An 18,370-nucleotide genomic window follows, 5' to 3' on the forward strand; every position below is an offset into this window, starting at 1 on the left:
TCGGTTAAAAATTTTCATATAAGAAGACTCACTGCTGTGCATTTTTCTATATAAACCCCATATAATATTTCTTCTCTGTGCCATTGATTAGAAGTATGTATTAACAATTTGCTTTCTTATATAGTAATAATAGATTGTGTAAATAAGTCATTGCTTATCTATTGACCTATTGATAGCCTTGCATAATTTATAGTTTGTGACTATAATGATATAACTGCTTTGATGCTATGTCAATATGTGTTTTTGTACCAATATTTAGCATCTATTTCTATCTATCCTTTCTTTCTTTCTTTCTTTCTTTCTTTCTTTCTTTCTTTCTTTCTTTCTTTCTTTCTCTGTCTTGCAGTGGGATTTCATTTATATTTTAATAAATGAAGCTTGCCTGAAGATCAGAGAGTAAAATAACCCCACTGGTCATTTTCACAGGCCAGGCAGTGGTAGCACACACCTTTAATCCCAGTAGCCACACTAGTTGCCATAGACACCGGGCAGTGCTTGCCTTTAATCCCAGTTGTGCACACCAGTAATTCCAGCCCTAGAGAGGATTATAAAATGGGAGGAAACAGCTCTCAGATATTCTAATTCTTAGATTCCTTGAGGCAGGATCACCATTTCTAATTGAGGTAGAGGTGAGAGCCAGTGGCTGGTTGTTTTGCTTTTCTGAACTTCAGGTTGAACCTCAATTTCTTTCTCTGAGTTTATTATTTGTGCTTCTCTCTCTCTCTCTCTCTCTCTCTCTCTCTCTCTCTCTCTCTCTCTCTCATCTATCTATATATCTTCTATCTATAATCAGGTATCTACATATCACCTATTAAGAAGGGATAAAATGTTTATTACTCACAAATGGGATTTTAAAGACAAGGGTAAGGCCCCAACACGGTGCAGAACAGCCTGAGCAGGTAGGGGAGGATTTGGTGTTGTGATTAGAGAACATAACCATGATCAGTGTTCCGACAAGTTGATGTTTCCATGGTTTGAATCTTTCTCTTTATCTCCATTCACAGTGTTTAAGCAAAGGATATATAGGGTTTTTGTTAACTTGCTCAGATATGGGAATCAGTGGGCAAGATATGCATCTCAGTTGATAAAGTGCTTGTCTAGCATGCATGAAGCCTTGTGACCACATAAAGTATCCATGGTGGTACATGCCTGTATTCATAGCACTGTGAGTTGGAGGCAGGAAGATCAAGAATTCAAAGTCATCTTCTACTGGGTAGGGAAGATCAAGAATTCAAAGTCATCTTCTACTGGGTAGGGATACATAAGAGTCTACTGAGAGAGAATGAGGAAAGCATGACAGGGTGGGAGGGATTTGATACTTTCAGTGGTGAAACAAACAAAAACATAGCAAAATTGTTCCAGACCTTTTAGAGTTCATGTCTTCCTTTCTTTGTTGTAAAAACAAATTTGGAAATGTCAAGTAATAGAATAAGCACATACATACATCTAAACTTCTACTTTTGAATCTTTTCCAAATCACACTTTACTTATTCTATTTTAAAAGTCAATATTTTAATTATTTGAGAATTTAATGTAATGTATTTTGAACACATTGAGACCCCTCGAAACTCCTCTCATGCCGTCCCTTTCACCTTCACATTCTTTCCCACCGAAATTTTTGATTTCTTCTTTTTTTCTCATTTTTCCCATCAAGTCCAAGATGTATTGCTCAACTAGTTTTTGGGGTGGGGACTTCCTGGACATATAGCATATTTTAAAATTTGTTCATTTTTATTTTATGTGTATGAGTGTTTGCCTGTGTGTACACCATGTATATGTCTAGTGCTTGAGGGAACCAAGAGGGCATCAGATGCCCTACGACTGTAGCTTTGGGTGATATTGAGCTGCATTGTGGGTGCTGGGAACCTAATCCAGGTCCTCAGGAAGATCAGCAATTGGTTTTACCTCTTGAGCCACTTCTGCAGCCTTAAACCGTATTCTGTGTAGCTGTTGCATGTTACCTTAGATTACATAGATGATCGTTTCAGTTTTGTTTATTCTCTGTTGTCTTTTATTTTGAATATTAATGGCTGTGTTTTTACATTCACTAATCCTTTCTTCTAAATCTCATTTTCTGTCATAGAATCCTCGGTCAAGTTCAGCTTAAGGGAGATAACTTGTCAACATTTCTGTTCTTTAGGGAAATCACAGGAGGCAGAGAGAGCTTCTCACAATGCCTCCATATCCAAGAGGCAAAAGAGCAAGGAAGGAACGCTAGAGCTCAGTCCACTTCTCCATTTTACACAGTTCGGGATTTCCTGCCTAGGGAACAGCCTCATTCCCAACTAATATGGGTCTTCCCATATCAGCCAAGGTGATCAAGTCCCCCGTTGCCAGAGGAAGCCCATCTCTTGGGGATGTCTGTAGAGATGAAAGTTTACCCTAACTGCCACACCTTCCTTCTATAGTAATTTATTTTCAATTAATCCTATGTATCCAGTGTATTTTTCCAACTCAGATATTCTAGCTTTTATGTCTAGAAGTTCAGTGCATGTTATATGTAATTTATCTCTAAAAATATCCAATATTATCTGATTTTTCCTGACCATCCAGATAGTTGGTACAATACTTTAATGCCTGTTTTCTAGTTTCTGATTAGCTTTACTAACTTATTTTTTCATGTCACAGTGGCATTTTTTCCTGCTCTTTCAGAGTTGATAATATTTTACTGGTGAGTAGGCACACTGTGTGTTTTGCCATGTTAGGTCTTAGGAATGTTAAGTCACTGTGGTTAAGTTTTGCTTGAGGTTGCTATTAAACTTCTTCAGAACTGTTTGAGACATAGAGTTCTGGTTTTGGGTTTTGTTGGTTGAGAGGGAACTAGCACTGTATTTAGTTTAAGGTTAATTTTCCACACTATTGAGCCATGACTCTTCTTGGTATAGTAACAGATGGCTCCCCACATATGAGGTGTCCCATTATGGCTGCTGACAGAATTGCTGCTTTCAGCCCCATGCTCCGTCTAAGCACCATTCCCTTTATTCTTGAAGTTCCTTCTGTTTCCCATCTTCCTTTCCCTCACATGCATGTTCTGACCTATACTCCACTCAGTGCTTAAAGAGAACCTACATGGACCTTGCAAGCTTTTGTATGTTTATCTTTTGCCTCTTTGGTATTTTTTCTCAGGGACTCTAATATTCATGGTGTCTCAAGACAGCAGGATATCAACCCAGGGTGACCTCTGAGATCTGTCTGGGCTTCTCATCTCTTGACTCACACCCGAACACTTCCTCCAGACAGTTGGCAGGGAAATCACTTGTTTACATCATTTTCCTTCAGCCTTTCAATAATTACCACCCATCAATGCCTGGTGTCTAGTCTCCTACACATCACTGATCCTGTTATTATAGCAGCAAATTAGATTTCAAGTTTCTTAATACATATTAATTAGAACATTAGGTTTTTTTTGTTTCTTTGTTTGTTTGGCTTATTTTTTGAGATATGGTTTCTCTGTGTAACAGCCCTGGCTGTCCTGGAATTCACGCTACAGACCAGGCTGGCCTTGATTGAGCTCACAGATATTTTCCTCCTCTGTCTCCTGATTACTGCATTAAAGGTGTGTACCGCTATACCCAGGTAACACTAAGCTTTTTTTCTTTTCCTTCAATTTATTTTTATTGAGCTCTACATTTTCTCTGCCCTCCTCCCTACCTCTCCCCTCTCCTTACACCCTCACCCAAGGTCCCCATGCTCCCAATTTACTCAGGAGATCTTTCCTTTTTCTACTTCCAATGTAGATTAGATCTATGTATGTCTCTCTTAGGGTACTCATTGTTGTCTAGGTTCTCTAGGATTGTCATTTTGGGGCTGGTTTTCTTTGCTTTATGTTTAAAAACCACTTAGAAGTGAGTGCATGTGATAATTGTCTTTCTGGGTCTGGGTTACCTCACTCAATATGATGTCTTCTAGCTCCATCCATTTGTCTGCAAAATTCAAGATGTCGATATTTTTTTCTGCTGTGTAGTACTCCATTGTGTAAATGTACCACATTCTCCTTATCCATTCTTTGGTAAAAGGGAATTTAGGTTGTTTCCAGGTTCTTGCTATGACAAACAATGCTGCTTTGAACATAGTTGAGCACATGTCCTTGCGGCACAATTGAGCATCCTTTGGGTATATACCCCAAAACTGGTATTTCTGGGTCTTGAAGATGGTTGTTTCCTAATTTTCTGAGAAATCGCAACACTGACATCCAAAGGGGCTGTACCAGCTACAGAATGAGAAAAGATCTTCACTAACCCCACATCAGACGGAGGTCTGATCTCTGAAATATACAAGGAACTCAAGAAATTGGTCATCAAAAGAACAAATAATCCAATGAAAAAAATGGTGTATAGACCTAAACAGAAAACTCTCAACAGAGGAATCTAAAATGGCTGAGAGACACTTAAGGAAATGTTCAACATCCTTAGTCATCAGTGAAATGCAAATCAAAATTACTCTGAGATTCCATCTTACACCTGTAAGAATGGCCAAGATCAAAAACACTGATGGCAACTTGTGTTGGAGAGGTTGTGGGGTAAAGGGAACACTTCTGCACTAACCTTTTTTTTTAATGTGAATTTAAAAGCATAGTATTTAATGTTAATATGTTTGTAGTAAAATTAATACATATATATGGAGTTATTAAATTCTAATAATTTATTAAAATATATTAATTTCCTAATTTTATTTCATAGAATGTTTCTAAAAAATAATTTTAGTTGTCTATAAAGATTTATGTAAAATTCTCTGTATTAGAAAAATTTTGGTAATGCCTACAAAACAAGACTATATAAACATTTATTAACAGTAATCTTAAGCAAACTGGTCATTAATTTATTATTGAGCCATTAAAAAAGAATATTCAAGAAAAAGGTGAATCATAACTACATTTTTATATACTTGAGATACATAAAGAAGGCTATAGAATTATAAAATTATCCAGCTGATTAAAAGTTTGTGAAGTGGAGAGATGGCCAGACAATTAGAAGCCCTTGTTACTCTAACAGAGGACCCAGGTTCAGTTTCCAGAACCCATATGATAGCTCACCCTCATCTGTAACTCTAGGTTTAGGGAAATCTGATGCCATCTTCTGACTTCCTTGACATTATGTATATATTGTTTTACATACTATACAAATAGTTTTCTTGTATAGTATTTTATTTTCAATTAATCCTATCTATACAGTGTATATTTTTCCACCACCGACATTCTAGCTTTTATGTCTAGAACTTCAGTGTTTGTTAGATATAATTTGTCTTTTAAAATATTCAATATTGTCTTGTTTTTCTTGAGAACACAGGTTGTTGGTACAATACTTTAATGCCTATTTACTAGTTTCTGCAGTTATATCTGATTAGTTTTACGAGCTTATTTTTTCATATCACAGGTTGCCTTATTCTGCTCTTTAACTCACGATGTTGAGTTAAGTTATTTGCAGTTTCTTAGGTTATTTCATAATTTGTTATGAAGTTGAACTCAAAGCTCCTAGGGTAAAATAGAGAAGCTGATCTAGAGATCGTAATCAGCAAGCTATTACTTTTATTTATAAGTGAGATGCAGTAAGACCACCGAACTAGACCACTGTGTGGGTAGAAAGAACTGCTTATTTTGGGAGAAACTTCCAGGCTGTCTTGGAGCACATAGGACAGTGCCCTGCAGGAAAAGCCAACTTTAAAAATAAAGGTGGAAGCAGAAGGAAGGCAGTATGTGGAATAGAAAAGCTTGGGAGTTAGCATGAGGGCTTTGGTCTGCTGCGGGCTGCTTGGGTTCATTAGAAACTAGATGCTCGTTGCCAGGGGATAGTTGATTGTTGGGGGGCAAAACAGGGGAGTAGTGACTTTCCCTACACACAGAAACCAGCCTGAGGAATGTTGAGTTTAGATTTCTGTTTACCAAATAGGAACGGAAATCCTTTTGTTTACCTCATCAGAATCCTGCCTGGGTAGGCTTCTGTACGTAGGCTGCCCTATTAGGACATTGTTAAGAGCACTGCTATTTTGGGAGCCTGCTCTCATTATTCAATTATCTGTCTCACACATGTGTTATTCTATCAGCAGCCATAGGTATTCTTGAGATAGGGATAAGAGCAGGTATCTTTGACACAAGTTGTAATGAGTTCCACAATCAGCGTTTTAGAGCTGAGCAAGGTCCTGACAAGTAGGAAATTTGGGAAACCTTAGAATTTAGACTTTAGAACTTAATAATTTAACTCAAGAGCTTATAGAAGTATGCTTCTCCCAGTTTTGATGTATTAAACAGAAAAAAGAATGGTAGAAGTCTAAAATCCAAGTAAAATAGTGTAATGACGTAACCGAGACCCAGTAAGACAAATGTCATTTTTCCCTCCTGTGCTGTGAATTCTTTATGTGTGTATCTAAAAGCAAATCCCAACAAGATAGAAAGGGTCCAAGAGAGGGACAGGGCTGGGAAAGAGACCCTAAGGGAAGGAGAATAGTAGAACACATCATACAGGAACGCAGAGAGAAGGAAAATGCGGGATACAAAGATCTAAGGAAGGAAAGGGGGTGGGAAAGAGGAAACGGTAGGAAAGAGACAGGTAACCAAAACTAGAGATGTATAAAAACATCCATATGGAAGCCTACTGTTTTTACTGATAAAAAAATACCGAAAAAAATACCCTCCAAATATTGATAATGCTCCTCTCAGAAATTATTGGTTATTAGTCAGTGTGGGATACTCTCTTCTACCTGTTAAAAATGGAGGTCCCAGAGGGTCCCAAAATAATGCAGCTTCTTGTCATTGCCTTTCACCTTCCATTAAAACCTGATGGGAGACCCTATCACTAAAGACACCATGCACTGTGGCCATAGGACATAGAGAAAGTCAGGTGAAAGCCTCATCCCTTTCACAGTCCCAGAAGGCTGTATGCCGGCTGCCAAGAGACAAAGTCATTAAAAGTCTTACTCTCTTAGAATTTCTGTTTGCCGTGATAATGGACCATGACCAAAAGTAACTAGTGAAGGAAAGGGTTTTTGTTATCTGATACCTCATAGTCCAAAGTCAGAGCAGGAACTCTGAGGCAGGAACCGATGCAGAAGTCATGAAGAATCACTTCTTACTGGCTTGCTTTTCAGGGCTGCAGAAGCACAGATGGGATTTTCTTGAGTGGATGAACCATAGCTCAGTCGTCTATGTTCTAATAATTAACTCCTACTCATGCTTTTGCATGAGATTCTGTTAAAAACAAAACAAAACAGGGATCACACAGAGAAAGAAGACACGAAAGAAGGAGAAGGGGAAAAAATCCCAGTGGGACATTTCAGGGGGGGTGAGAGAGGAAAAGAGGTGTGAAAACAACTAAAGCTAATAATGCACGTGTATGAAAGTATCAAAGAGTAAAACATAAGCAATTTGTGTTGTGTTGCAAGCGTGTCTGAGCCAGACTTTCACTTTGATCTGGGAGACCTTGCTAAAGGACAACTTAACGCTACAAGTGTGGAGCCAGCTGTATGAGATGGCATTGCTTGCTTTAAAGGACTAAACTGTTACTGAATGGGAATGTAGTATTTTTTTCATGGAATAAGCAGATTTCTATTTTCTGCGCACTTGGGTCTCTTGAAATAGAAGTTGTGTTTTGTTTTGTTTTCATAAAGATGCAATATAACATTTTCCTTTTTGCCTGGTATGACTTCTGATTGGTTTTCCAACTACTGTGAGCCACAGGCTAGGAGTTGCTGCTTTCTGGATAGACTGCTGAAAAGAAATATCTGCGAAGCATCCTGGGGATAAATTGAGGAAAATTAACACTTGAGTCCAAGGCTCAGCCCTTAGGGAGGGACTGAGAGGACCTGAAAGTGTCCTTAGTAAAGATATGGTAATGAGGGAGACAGGAATCACCGGAATAATGAATAAGAACCAGAATAACGCAAGTGGACTTGTCTCCATATACCTAGGTCCTGTCAAGAAGACAGAGTCCCTTGAGAGTGGTTAAGCATTTGACTTATTAGTGGAACTCCAAGAGTTACCATTTCAGCACAACCATACGTTACTGCAATTTTGTGTGAAATTTATCCTGTACTAATTTCTTCCATGAGGCACTGCATTGTGCAAAGCTCTCAAGAGAAACCATATTTAGACTTTCCACTATTTTAAAAAACTGGAAACGATGTAAAATAATTTCCTTCTGAGATATATCTTCATTCTTGTTCCTCTTTTAGTAACCACTGTGATATATATTGAGAATGAGGACTGAATAGACAAATACAATTTTCCTTGTCACACTGTGATTACAAACCCAAGAGTACCGAACAAAGACAGAGTATTGCAAACTCCAATAGGAAACTGTCATGCTGCCTGCAAAGGCAAACTTGCCAGAAGTATATTAGACCTCTCAGCAGAGCCCTAAGCCTCAGAAAATCCTGGAATTTGGTAAAATTCAAGCCTTAAGAGTAAGTAATTTCTAAGCAAGATTGCTATGTCCAATAAAGCTAGTGTTTAAAAATCAGTGGATAAAATACCCTCCAAGATAAACAACTAAAATAAAATTCATGACTTCCATGCCAATGTTGTATAAGAAAGTTAAAGAATTTCTCCATACAAATGAAAAAGATAATTACAGTAAAAAAAAAAAAGCTTAAAACAAATCAGAGAGAAATATTAGAGCAAATGAGATACAGGAAAAACGAAACATTTCTAATATAACAAATCTCTAAAATAAATAAAGGAAAAAGAAAACAAAGTACTAAAAATAATGAGAACAAAAGCTAACAAAATTATCAAAATTTCCTAAGTGAAAATTGTAAATGTAAATGGCCTTAATTATTTAATTTAAAGATACACACTGGTTAGTTGTTATAAACAAAATCCAACCACTTGTTATTGACAAGAAACACACCTTATTAGCAAAAATAACACACAATAAAGAAAAAACTAAACAGAGACTGAAAATGAAAGGGTGGAAATAATATGGAAGTAGTGTTCAAAAACAAAGTAAAATTGTTATGTTCTTACCTCAAAAAATATTTTAAATCAAAAGTAATCACCCAGGATAAATGAAGTCACTACTTATTAATAAAGAGACGAAAATTTGAGAAGTTACAATTTTTCTCTAGTGAATTTCATACAATAAAAACACCAAGCCGGGCGGTGGTGGCACACGCCTTTAATCCCAGCACTCGGGAGGCAGAGGCAGGTGGATCTCTGTGAGTTCGAGACCAGCCTGGTCTACAAGAGCTAGTTCCAGGCCAGGCTCCAAAGCCACAGAGAAACCCTGTCTCGAAAAACCAAAAAAAAAAAAAAAAACCCACCAATAGTGTAATGAACTTTGATAAATATACAAGATGTCCAGACAATAAATCAAAAGAATTTCAGATTTAAAGTGCACCAGAGATAAAATGGGCTTAACAGACATTGACAGAATGTTCCACCCAATAGCTAAAAATTTACATGCTGTTCATCTTTTTGGGTCTGGGTTACTTCACTCAGAATAGTGTTTTCTATTTCCATCCATTTGCATGCAAAATTCAAGATGTCATTGTTTTTTTTTTACCGCTGAGTAGTACTCTAATATGTATATATTCCACAGTTTCTTCACCCATTCTTCCATTGAAGGTCATCTAGGTTGTTTCCAGGTTCTGGCTATTACAAATAATGCTGCTATGAACACAGTTGAACAAATGTTTTTGTAATATGATAGGGCATCTCTTGGGTATATTCCCAAGAGTGGTATTGCTGGGTCCTGGGGTAGCTTGATCCCGAATTTCCTGAAAAACCGCCACACTGTTTTGCAAAGTGGTTGCATAAGTTTGCATTCCCACCAGCAATGGATGAGTGTACCCCTTACTCCACAACCTCTCCAGCAAAGGCTATCATTGGTGTTTTTGATTTTAGCCAGTTTGACAGGTGTAAGATGGTATCTCAAAGGTGTTTTGATTTGCATTTCCCTGATCTCTAAGGAGGTTGAGCATGACCTTAAGTGTCTTTTGGCCATTTGAACTTCTTCTGTTGAGAATTCTCTGTTCAGTTCAGTGCCCCATTTTTTAATTGGGTTAATTAGCATTTTAAAGTCTAGTTTCTTGAGTTCTTTATATATTTTGGAGATCAGACCTTTGTCTGTTGTGGGGTTGGTGAAGATCTTCTCGCAGTCAGTAGGTAGCCCTTTTGTCTTAGTGACAGTGTCCTTTGCTTTACAGAAGCTTCTCAGTTTTTTCAGGAGGTCCCATTTATTCATTGTTGTCCTTAATGTCTGTGCTGCTGGCGTTATACGTAGGAAGCGGTCTCCTGTGCCCTTATGTTGTAGAGTACTTCCCACTTTTTCCTCTATCAGGTTCAGTGTGTTCAGATTGATATTGAGGTCTTAAAAATTCACATGCTGCTCAGAGCTTATGTTTTCAAAAATATATAACATTTTAGGTCCTAAAAGAACACTTAAATTAAAAAGTGACATTTTATCAATAGAAATCAATAGAAAGAGAAACTGCCTAATTATCACAAATACAAGCAATGAAATTATAAAAGTATAAGTTTGGAACTACAGGCCAATTAAATATTGGGTACACATTATACATTCTGATTTGAAAGTCCATGTGTGGGAAAACCTGCTACATGTTTCACCCTTCCTGGTGACCTCAAGATGGAGCATCCACGTGTGCAGTGACTAGCACAGAAATCTGTCATTTTCATGAGAAATCTCTCAGAGGTCACCTAAATCCAAACTTTTTAATGTTATCAGATACAAAGCAGAGAAACAGAGAGGTCACACCATTTGATTAAAGGCACACAGTCAACAAACAGCATAGACAAGATCACAATTCTGGGTTTCAACTCCAGTAATTTTAATAAATGATTTCTGTTCATATTACTACACTCTTGGAGGGCCAGTAGATTGCAACACACAAATTTACTTTTAATTTGCAAAAAAAAAGCCTTTAAAAAATTTGGCAGCATTTCATATAGCCTGGGCTGGAGTCAAACTAGCTATATAGCTGAGGATAGCTCTAAATTTCGGATCCTCAAAACTCTGCCTCTCTAGTATTAGAATTATGGTCATGCTACACCATAACAGGAGTGTGATGCTGGACATGTAATCCAGGGATTCATGTATGCTAAGCCAGCAGCCTACCAACTGACCAACATCACTAGCCCTGTACTATTTTAAAATAAACAAACAAACAACGATTGCTATCTAATAGATCATTTGAAGATTTATTTTCATAAAATATTTTAAAAGTAAATTTTCTTAGAGAGTGATCTGAGCATCATATTTCGTAATAGTAGATGGAATCTGATCCACTTTTCTTAAATTCTATTTTTGATAAATACTTTAATGTTTTCAATTTCCTCTTCCTTTTTCTCCCTTGAAACCTTCCAATATATCCCTCTTTTGCTCTCTTTTAAATTTTTGGCCTATTTTTTATTATTTGTTGCTACAAGCATATGCAACATACATATAGATATGTACATATATGTATAAAGAGATTTTAATTAAAAATTTAAGATTATAATTAAACAAAGAAATGTTGTTAGAAAACTATGAATCAGTCAAATTCAAAATTGGAAATAAGGAAAAAGGAAAGAAGTTTTATTAAGAATGCTGGGAAGATGTTCTTCCCACTTTCTCTTCTATGAGGTTCAGTGTGTCTGGCTTTATATTGAGGTCTTTGATCCATTCAGACCTGATTTTTGTGGATGGTGATAGATATGATCTATTTTCATTCTTCTACATGTTAATATCTAGTTATGCCAGCACCATTTGTTGGATATGCTTTCTATTTTCCATTTTATAATTTTTTTCTTCTTTGTCAAAAATCAAGTGTTTGTAGGTGTGTGAATTGATATTTGGGTCTTTGATTTGGTTCCTTTGGTCTTCCTGTCTGTTCTTATATCAATACCAGGCTGTTTTCAGTACTGTAGCTCTGTAGTAATGTTTGAAGTCAGGGATTGTGATGCCTCCAGAAGTTCCTTTATTGTACAGAACTGTTTTGGCTCTCCTGGGCTTTTTGCTTTTCCATATGAAGTTGAGTATTATTCTTTGAGGTCTGTGAAGATTTGTGTTGGGATTTTGAATTGATTCTGTAGATAGCTTTTGGTAAGATTACCATTTTTACTATGTTAATTCTACCTATGCAAGAACATGGGAGATCTTTCCATTTTCTGGTGTCTTCTTTGATTTCTTTCTTCAAAGACTTAAAGTTCTTGCCATACAGGTTGTTCTGTTCACTTGCTTGGTTAGAGTTACTCCAAGATATTTTAAGTTATTTGTGGCTATTGTCAAGGGTGATATTTCTCTGATTCATTTCTCAGTCCATTTGTCATCTGTTTAAAGAAGCGCTACTGATTTTTTTGAGTTAATCTTGTATCCTGCTATATTACTGAAAGTGTTTATGAGTTGTAGAAGTTCCTTGGTAGAATTTTTGGGGTCACTTATGGAAACTATCATATCCTCAGAAAATAGTAAGAGTTTGACTTCTTTTTTTCCAATTTGTATCTCCTTGATCTCCTTTTGTTGTCTTATTGCTCTAATTAGAACCTCAAGTACTGTATTGAATAGATATGGAGAGAGTGGACAACCTTGTCTTGTTCCTGATTTCAGTGGGATCACTGTGAGTTTCTCTGCATCTAGTTTGATAATGGCTATTGATCAGGCACTGGCACAGAAGATCACTTCCTCAGTACTTCCAGTAGCACAGACACTGAGAGCAACAATTAATCAATGGGACCTGCTGAAACTAAGAAGCTTCTATAAAGCAAAGGACATGGTCAACAAGACAAAACAGTTGCCTACTGAATGGGGAAAGATCTTCATCAAGCCCACATTGGACAGAGGGTTGACCTCCAAAAGATACAAAGAATTCAAGAAATTTCTCATCAAAAGAACAAACAATCCAATAAAATGGGGTATAGACCTAAACAGAAAACTCTCAACAGATAAATCGAAAATGGCTGAGAGAAATGTTCAATGTCCTTAGTCATCAGAGAAATACTAATCCGAACAACACTGAGATTCCATCTTACACTTGTAAAATTCCAAGATCATAAACATTGATGACATTTGTTTTTGCTGCAGAGTTGTGGGGTAAATGGAACACTCCTCCATTGCTGGTGAGAGCAAAAATTTGTACAGCATCCTGAAAATCAGATAAGCTATCACCCTACCCAACCCTTGCCTACCCTGCCCATCATAACTCCAAGTGCCCCTTGTCTTCTTGCCACTTGATGCCAGCCTACACCTCTGGAGGAAACCTCCCACAAACTAAATGCCAGGCCAGCAGTTTGAAACCCTGGTAATACTGTCATCCCCACCCTGCCTGTGATTGCTCAGCACAACTCCAACTGTCCCTTCTCTCCTCATCACCATATCCCAGTCCACACCTCTGGTGGAAGTCTCCCACTGCATCAGAGGCCAGCACCTGAATCCTAAGGGAGCCCAGCCAGATCAGAGGCCACCTACATACATAGTCAGAAACATGCACAGCAAAACCCTTCTGGAATAGATGATATCCAGTCCATAGGAAGTCTAGCCCTCAATGTGGAAGGTGACCCCCTACTCGACCACAAGCCACAGTCATTAGAAGACCAGAGAGGAAACAGAAACCAAGGAAGAAAACGTCCACCCAAGAGTCCATTGATTGGCACCTAGAATTATAATCACTTCAAATCCTGGTGCCGAAATATAAGTGTATGAACAAAAACAATAACTGGGACTATATATCTTCAGCAGAGAACAGCTATCCCCCTACAAGTCCTGACTATTTCAACATAGCAGAAACACAAGAAGATGACCTTAAAACCAACTTTATGATGATGATAGAGGTTGTTAAAGAGGAAATAAATAAATTTCTTAAAGAAATCAAGGAAGACAGACAGTGACTGCACAGAGTGGACCAAGAGATGAGTGATCAGCCACCCACCTGGACACCCCAGTCTCTAGGCCCTAAGTACCAGGGAAAAACCCCGGGTACCTCCCTCACCTGCCTCAGCTTCACTAGCCAGCCAGCAGTCAAGCCTGCTGCAGGTACGCTGCTCCAACACCACCTCAACCTCATCCCACCCCTGCCAATTATCAGACCCTGTAAACTACAAGTCCCATTCCACCCTCAAACCCACCCATCTCCTAAAACCTCAGAGGAACACTGACACACATACTGCAACTGCACAGAGTGGACCAAGAGGTGAGTGATCAGCCACCCAGATGGACACCCCAGACTCTAGGTCCTAGGTACCAGGGCAATACCCTGGGCCCCTCTCTCTAACCTGCCTCAGCTTCAGTAGCCAGCCAGAAGGAAAGACATCTGCATGCAGGTTGCTCTAACCCCCTCATTGATCAGACCCTGTAATCTACAAATCCCACTCTGCCCCCACACTCACCCATCCTGAGACCTCAGTGGCACCCAAGACACAGACAGTGACTGCACAGAGTCCAAGAGCAGCTCTCAAGACATAGACAGTAACTGCAACAATTAGAAAAAGAGAAGCTCTCTGATACACTGCAAGGATTGGACCAAGAGGCAAAGACATTGCCAGCACCAATTAGAGGAAGGAATGGGTAGGCACCAATGCAAGAATTTATTCAACAACCTAAAAAGCAACATGGTAACACCAGAACCTGGTCGTCATTCAACAGGAAGACCTAATCACTAAGCACCTGCATAAAGAAATTAGTGAGACCTGATACTAGTGACTTAATTGCTCAACTAAGAGGAGTAAAAGGCAGAAAATAATCAAATGAGGCCTGAAGTATATAAAATAGAAATAAAGAGAACAATACAAGATTCGATGAATTAGAGTTGGTTCATTGAGAAAATCATCAAGATACAAAAACTCCTGCCCAACCTAGCTAAAAAGCAGAGGCAGGGAGGGAGAGGGAGAGAATCAAAATTAAGAAAATCAGAAATGAAAGGGGGGACATAATAACAGCCACTGAGGAAATCCAAAGAATCATTAGGTCATACTTCAAAAACCTGTACTCCACAAAATTGGAAAATTTAAAAGAATTAGACAATTTTCTCAATATATAGCACTTAACAAAGTTAAATCAAGATCAGATAAATAATTTAAATAGACCTTTAACCCCCCAACGAATAGAAGCAGTCATTAAAAGTCTCCCAAAGTCCAGTGCCAGATGATTTCAGCACAGAATTCTATCAGACTTTTAAAGAAGAGCTAATACCAATACTCCTGAAAATATTCCACAAAACAGGAACAAAGAAACTTTCCAAATTCATTTTATGAGGCCTCAGTCACTCTTTCTCCAAACCACACAAAGGCTCAACAAAAAGGGATTACAGATCTTTCTCTTTCATAAGCATAGATGCAAAAATACTCAATAAAGTATTTTATGCAAATTAAATCCAATAATACATGAAATGATCATCCATCATGATCAAGTTGGCTTCATTCCAGAGGTGCAGGGATGGGCTGAACATAAGAAAAATCAATAATGTAAACCACCATATAACCAAAATGAAAGAAAAAACCTACATCATCAGTTTCCCAAATATGGAAAAAGCCTTCTACAAAATTCAATACTCCTTAATGGTAAAAGTCTAGAGACATCAGGAATACAAGGGGTATACCTAAACATAAAAAAGTTACATACAACAAGATGATCCCCAACATCAAAATAAATGAAGAGAAACTCAAAGCAATTCTAGCAAAATCTTGAACAAGACAAGGCTGTCCACTGTTTCCATATCTGTACAATATAATACTTGATGTTCTAGTTGGAGCAATAAGACAACTAAAGGAGATCAAGGAGACACTGGAAAGGAAGAACTCATGTGTCATTATTAGCAGATTATATGACAGTATGCATAAGCAACCCCAAAAATTTTACCAGGGAACACCTACAGCTCTTAAACACCTTTATTCATGCCCCTGGATACAAGATTAGCTCAAAAACAATCAGTAGCCCCCAATATACAAACAGTAAACTAGCTGAAAAAGAAATCAGAGAAACAGCACCCTCCACAACAGCCATAAACAATATAAAATATGTCAGGTTAACTTTAACCAAGCCAGTGAAAGACCTGTATGATAAGAATGTCAAATCTTTGAAGAAAGAAATTGGAGAAGATATCAGAAGACGGAAAGATCTTCCATGCTCATGGATCAGTAGGGTTAAGATAGTAAAACTGACCATCTTACCAAAAGTCATCTAAAGATTCAATGCAATCCCCATTAAAAATCCCACACAATCCCTACAGACCTTGAAAGAAAAATTCTCAACTCCATATGGAAATAAAAAACTAGGATTGCTGAAACAATCATGAAAAATAAAGGAATTTCTGGAGGTGTCATGATCCCAGGTCTCAAGCTCTACTCCAGGGCTATAGTAATAGAAACAGATAGGTGGGTCAATAAACTAACATTGAAGTCCCAGACTTATATCCATGTACCTATTGTCTATCTGAATGTTAACATGTAGAAGAATGCAAATAGATCTATATCCATGTCTATCCTAATCTATCTGCACAATACTCAAGTCCAAGTGGATCAAAAACCTCAACATAAATCCAGATATACTGAGCCTGGTAGAAGAGAAAGGGAGAAATAGCCTTGAATGCATTGGAACAAGGGACTACTTCCTGAATAGAACACCAATAGTTTAGACACTAAGATTGACAGTTAATAAATGGCACCTCATCAAACTGAAAGGCTTCTTCTGTAAGGCAAAGGACACTGTTTGTAAAACAAAATGGCAGCCTATAGAATGGTATAAAATATTCACCCATACCACATCTGACAGAAGGTTGATCTCCAAAATATATAAGGACCTCAAGAAACAGATATCAAAAAACAAATAATTCACTTTTAAAATGGGGTAGAGTTATAAACAGAAAATTCTCAATAGAAGAATTTCAAGCAACTGAGAAACACAATGTTCAACATCCTTAGCCATCAGGGAAATGTAAATCAAAATGACTCTGGGATTCCATCTTACTCCAGTCAGAAGGGCTAAGACCAAAAACATAAGTGATAGCTCATGCTGGAAAGAATGTGGAGCTATGGGAACACTCCTCCATTTCTGGTAGGAGGGCAAACTTGTACAAGCATGTTGGAAATCAGTATGGCAATTTTTCTGAATACTGAGACTCTATCTACTTCAAGACACAGCAATACCACTCTTCGTTCTATACACAAAGGATGCTCAGTCACACAATAAGGGCACTTGCTCAACTATGTTCATAGAAGCTTTATTTTTAAAAGCCAGAATGTGGAAACAACCTACATGCCCCTCAACTAAAGAACAGATAAAGAAAAATGTGGTACATTTCTAGAATGCAGTATTATTCAGCTGTTAAAACAATGATATCATGAAATTTGAAGGCAAATGGATGGAGCTAGAAAAGATCAACCTGTGTCAGAAAGATAACTCAAGCCAGAAAGATAAATGTAGTATGTTTGCACTTATAAGTGAATATTAGCTGTAAAGTAAAGAATAAACAAGATACAATCCACAGGCCTAGAGAAGTTAGGTAACAAGGAGACCTCAAAGGACACTCAGTTTTTCCTGGGAAGGGGAAATAGAAGAGATTTGTGGACGAACAGAGAGTTGTAACAGGAACATGAGTGATCTGTGTGGGTCAGAGAGAGTACTGAAAAAGAGGACTGGAGAGGGGCTCATTTCAGGGTCAGGTAGAAATCTGGTGCAAGGGAAACTCCTAGGAATCTACAGGGATGATCCCAGCTAAGATTCCTAGCAAAATGGGATGTATAGCCTGACCCAGCCACCTCCTGTGAACAGGCAAGACTGCCAGTTGCTGTTTGGGTCAGGTCACATAACCTACAGTTTGTTTCGCCTATGGGATGTGTTGCATTAAGGTTATGGCAGGAGCCAACCAATGACTAGTCCAGTCTGAGATTTATGCTAAGACAGTGAACCCACCCTGACACTGCCTAGAGCATTATTACCCTGAGGCTGAATAACCCAGAGACCTATAATAGAACAAAACATGAGTGGAGGAAAAAATGACAATGGAATGATATGTAGCAATATTCTGATGTGTTCATAGATTGGTGCCTAGCCCAGTAGTCATCAGATAGGTTTTTTTTTTTTTTTTCCATCTAGAACACTGTTAGGAAAAGATCCAGAGGCCCACAGTCTAAAACTTGTATTACGCTGAGCTCTCCTGGAATTTTTGCTGGAGGAGAGGGAGGAAGAATTTATAGGAACCAAAGGGGTCAAGGACCAATCACAAGAAAACCCACAGAATCAGCTCATCTGGGCTCAAAGGTGCTCAGAACTTAACCAACAACTAGTGAGCCTGCGTGCTGCAACTGGTCGTAGGTCTTCTCTCGCGTTTATGTTTCACAGTTTTGTAGTTTGGTCTTCTTGTGGGACTCCTACCACTGTGACAGGGGCCATCTCTGACTCCTTTGATGGCCTTTGGGACCCTGTTGCTCATACTAGGTTGCCTTTTCCAG

The sequence above is a fragment of the Arvicola amphibius genome, chromosome 11, assembly GCF_903992535.2.
Source record: "Arvicola amphibius chromosome 11, mArvAmp1.2, whole genome shotgun sequence".
Taxonomy (NCBI): domain Eukaryota; kingdom Metazoa; phylum Chordata; class Mammalia; order Rodentia; family Cricetidae; genus Arvicola; species Arvicola amphibius.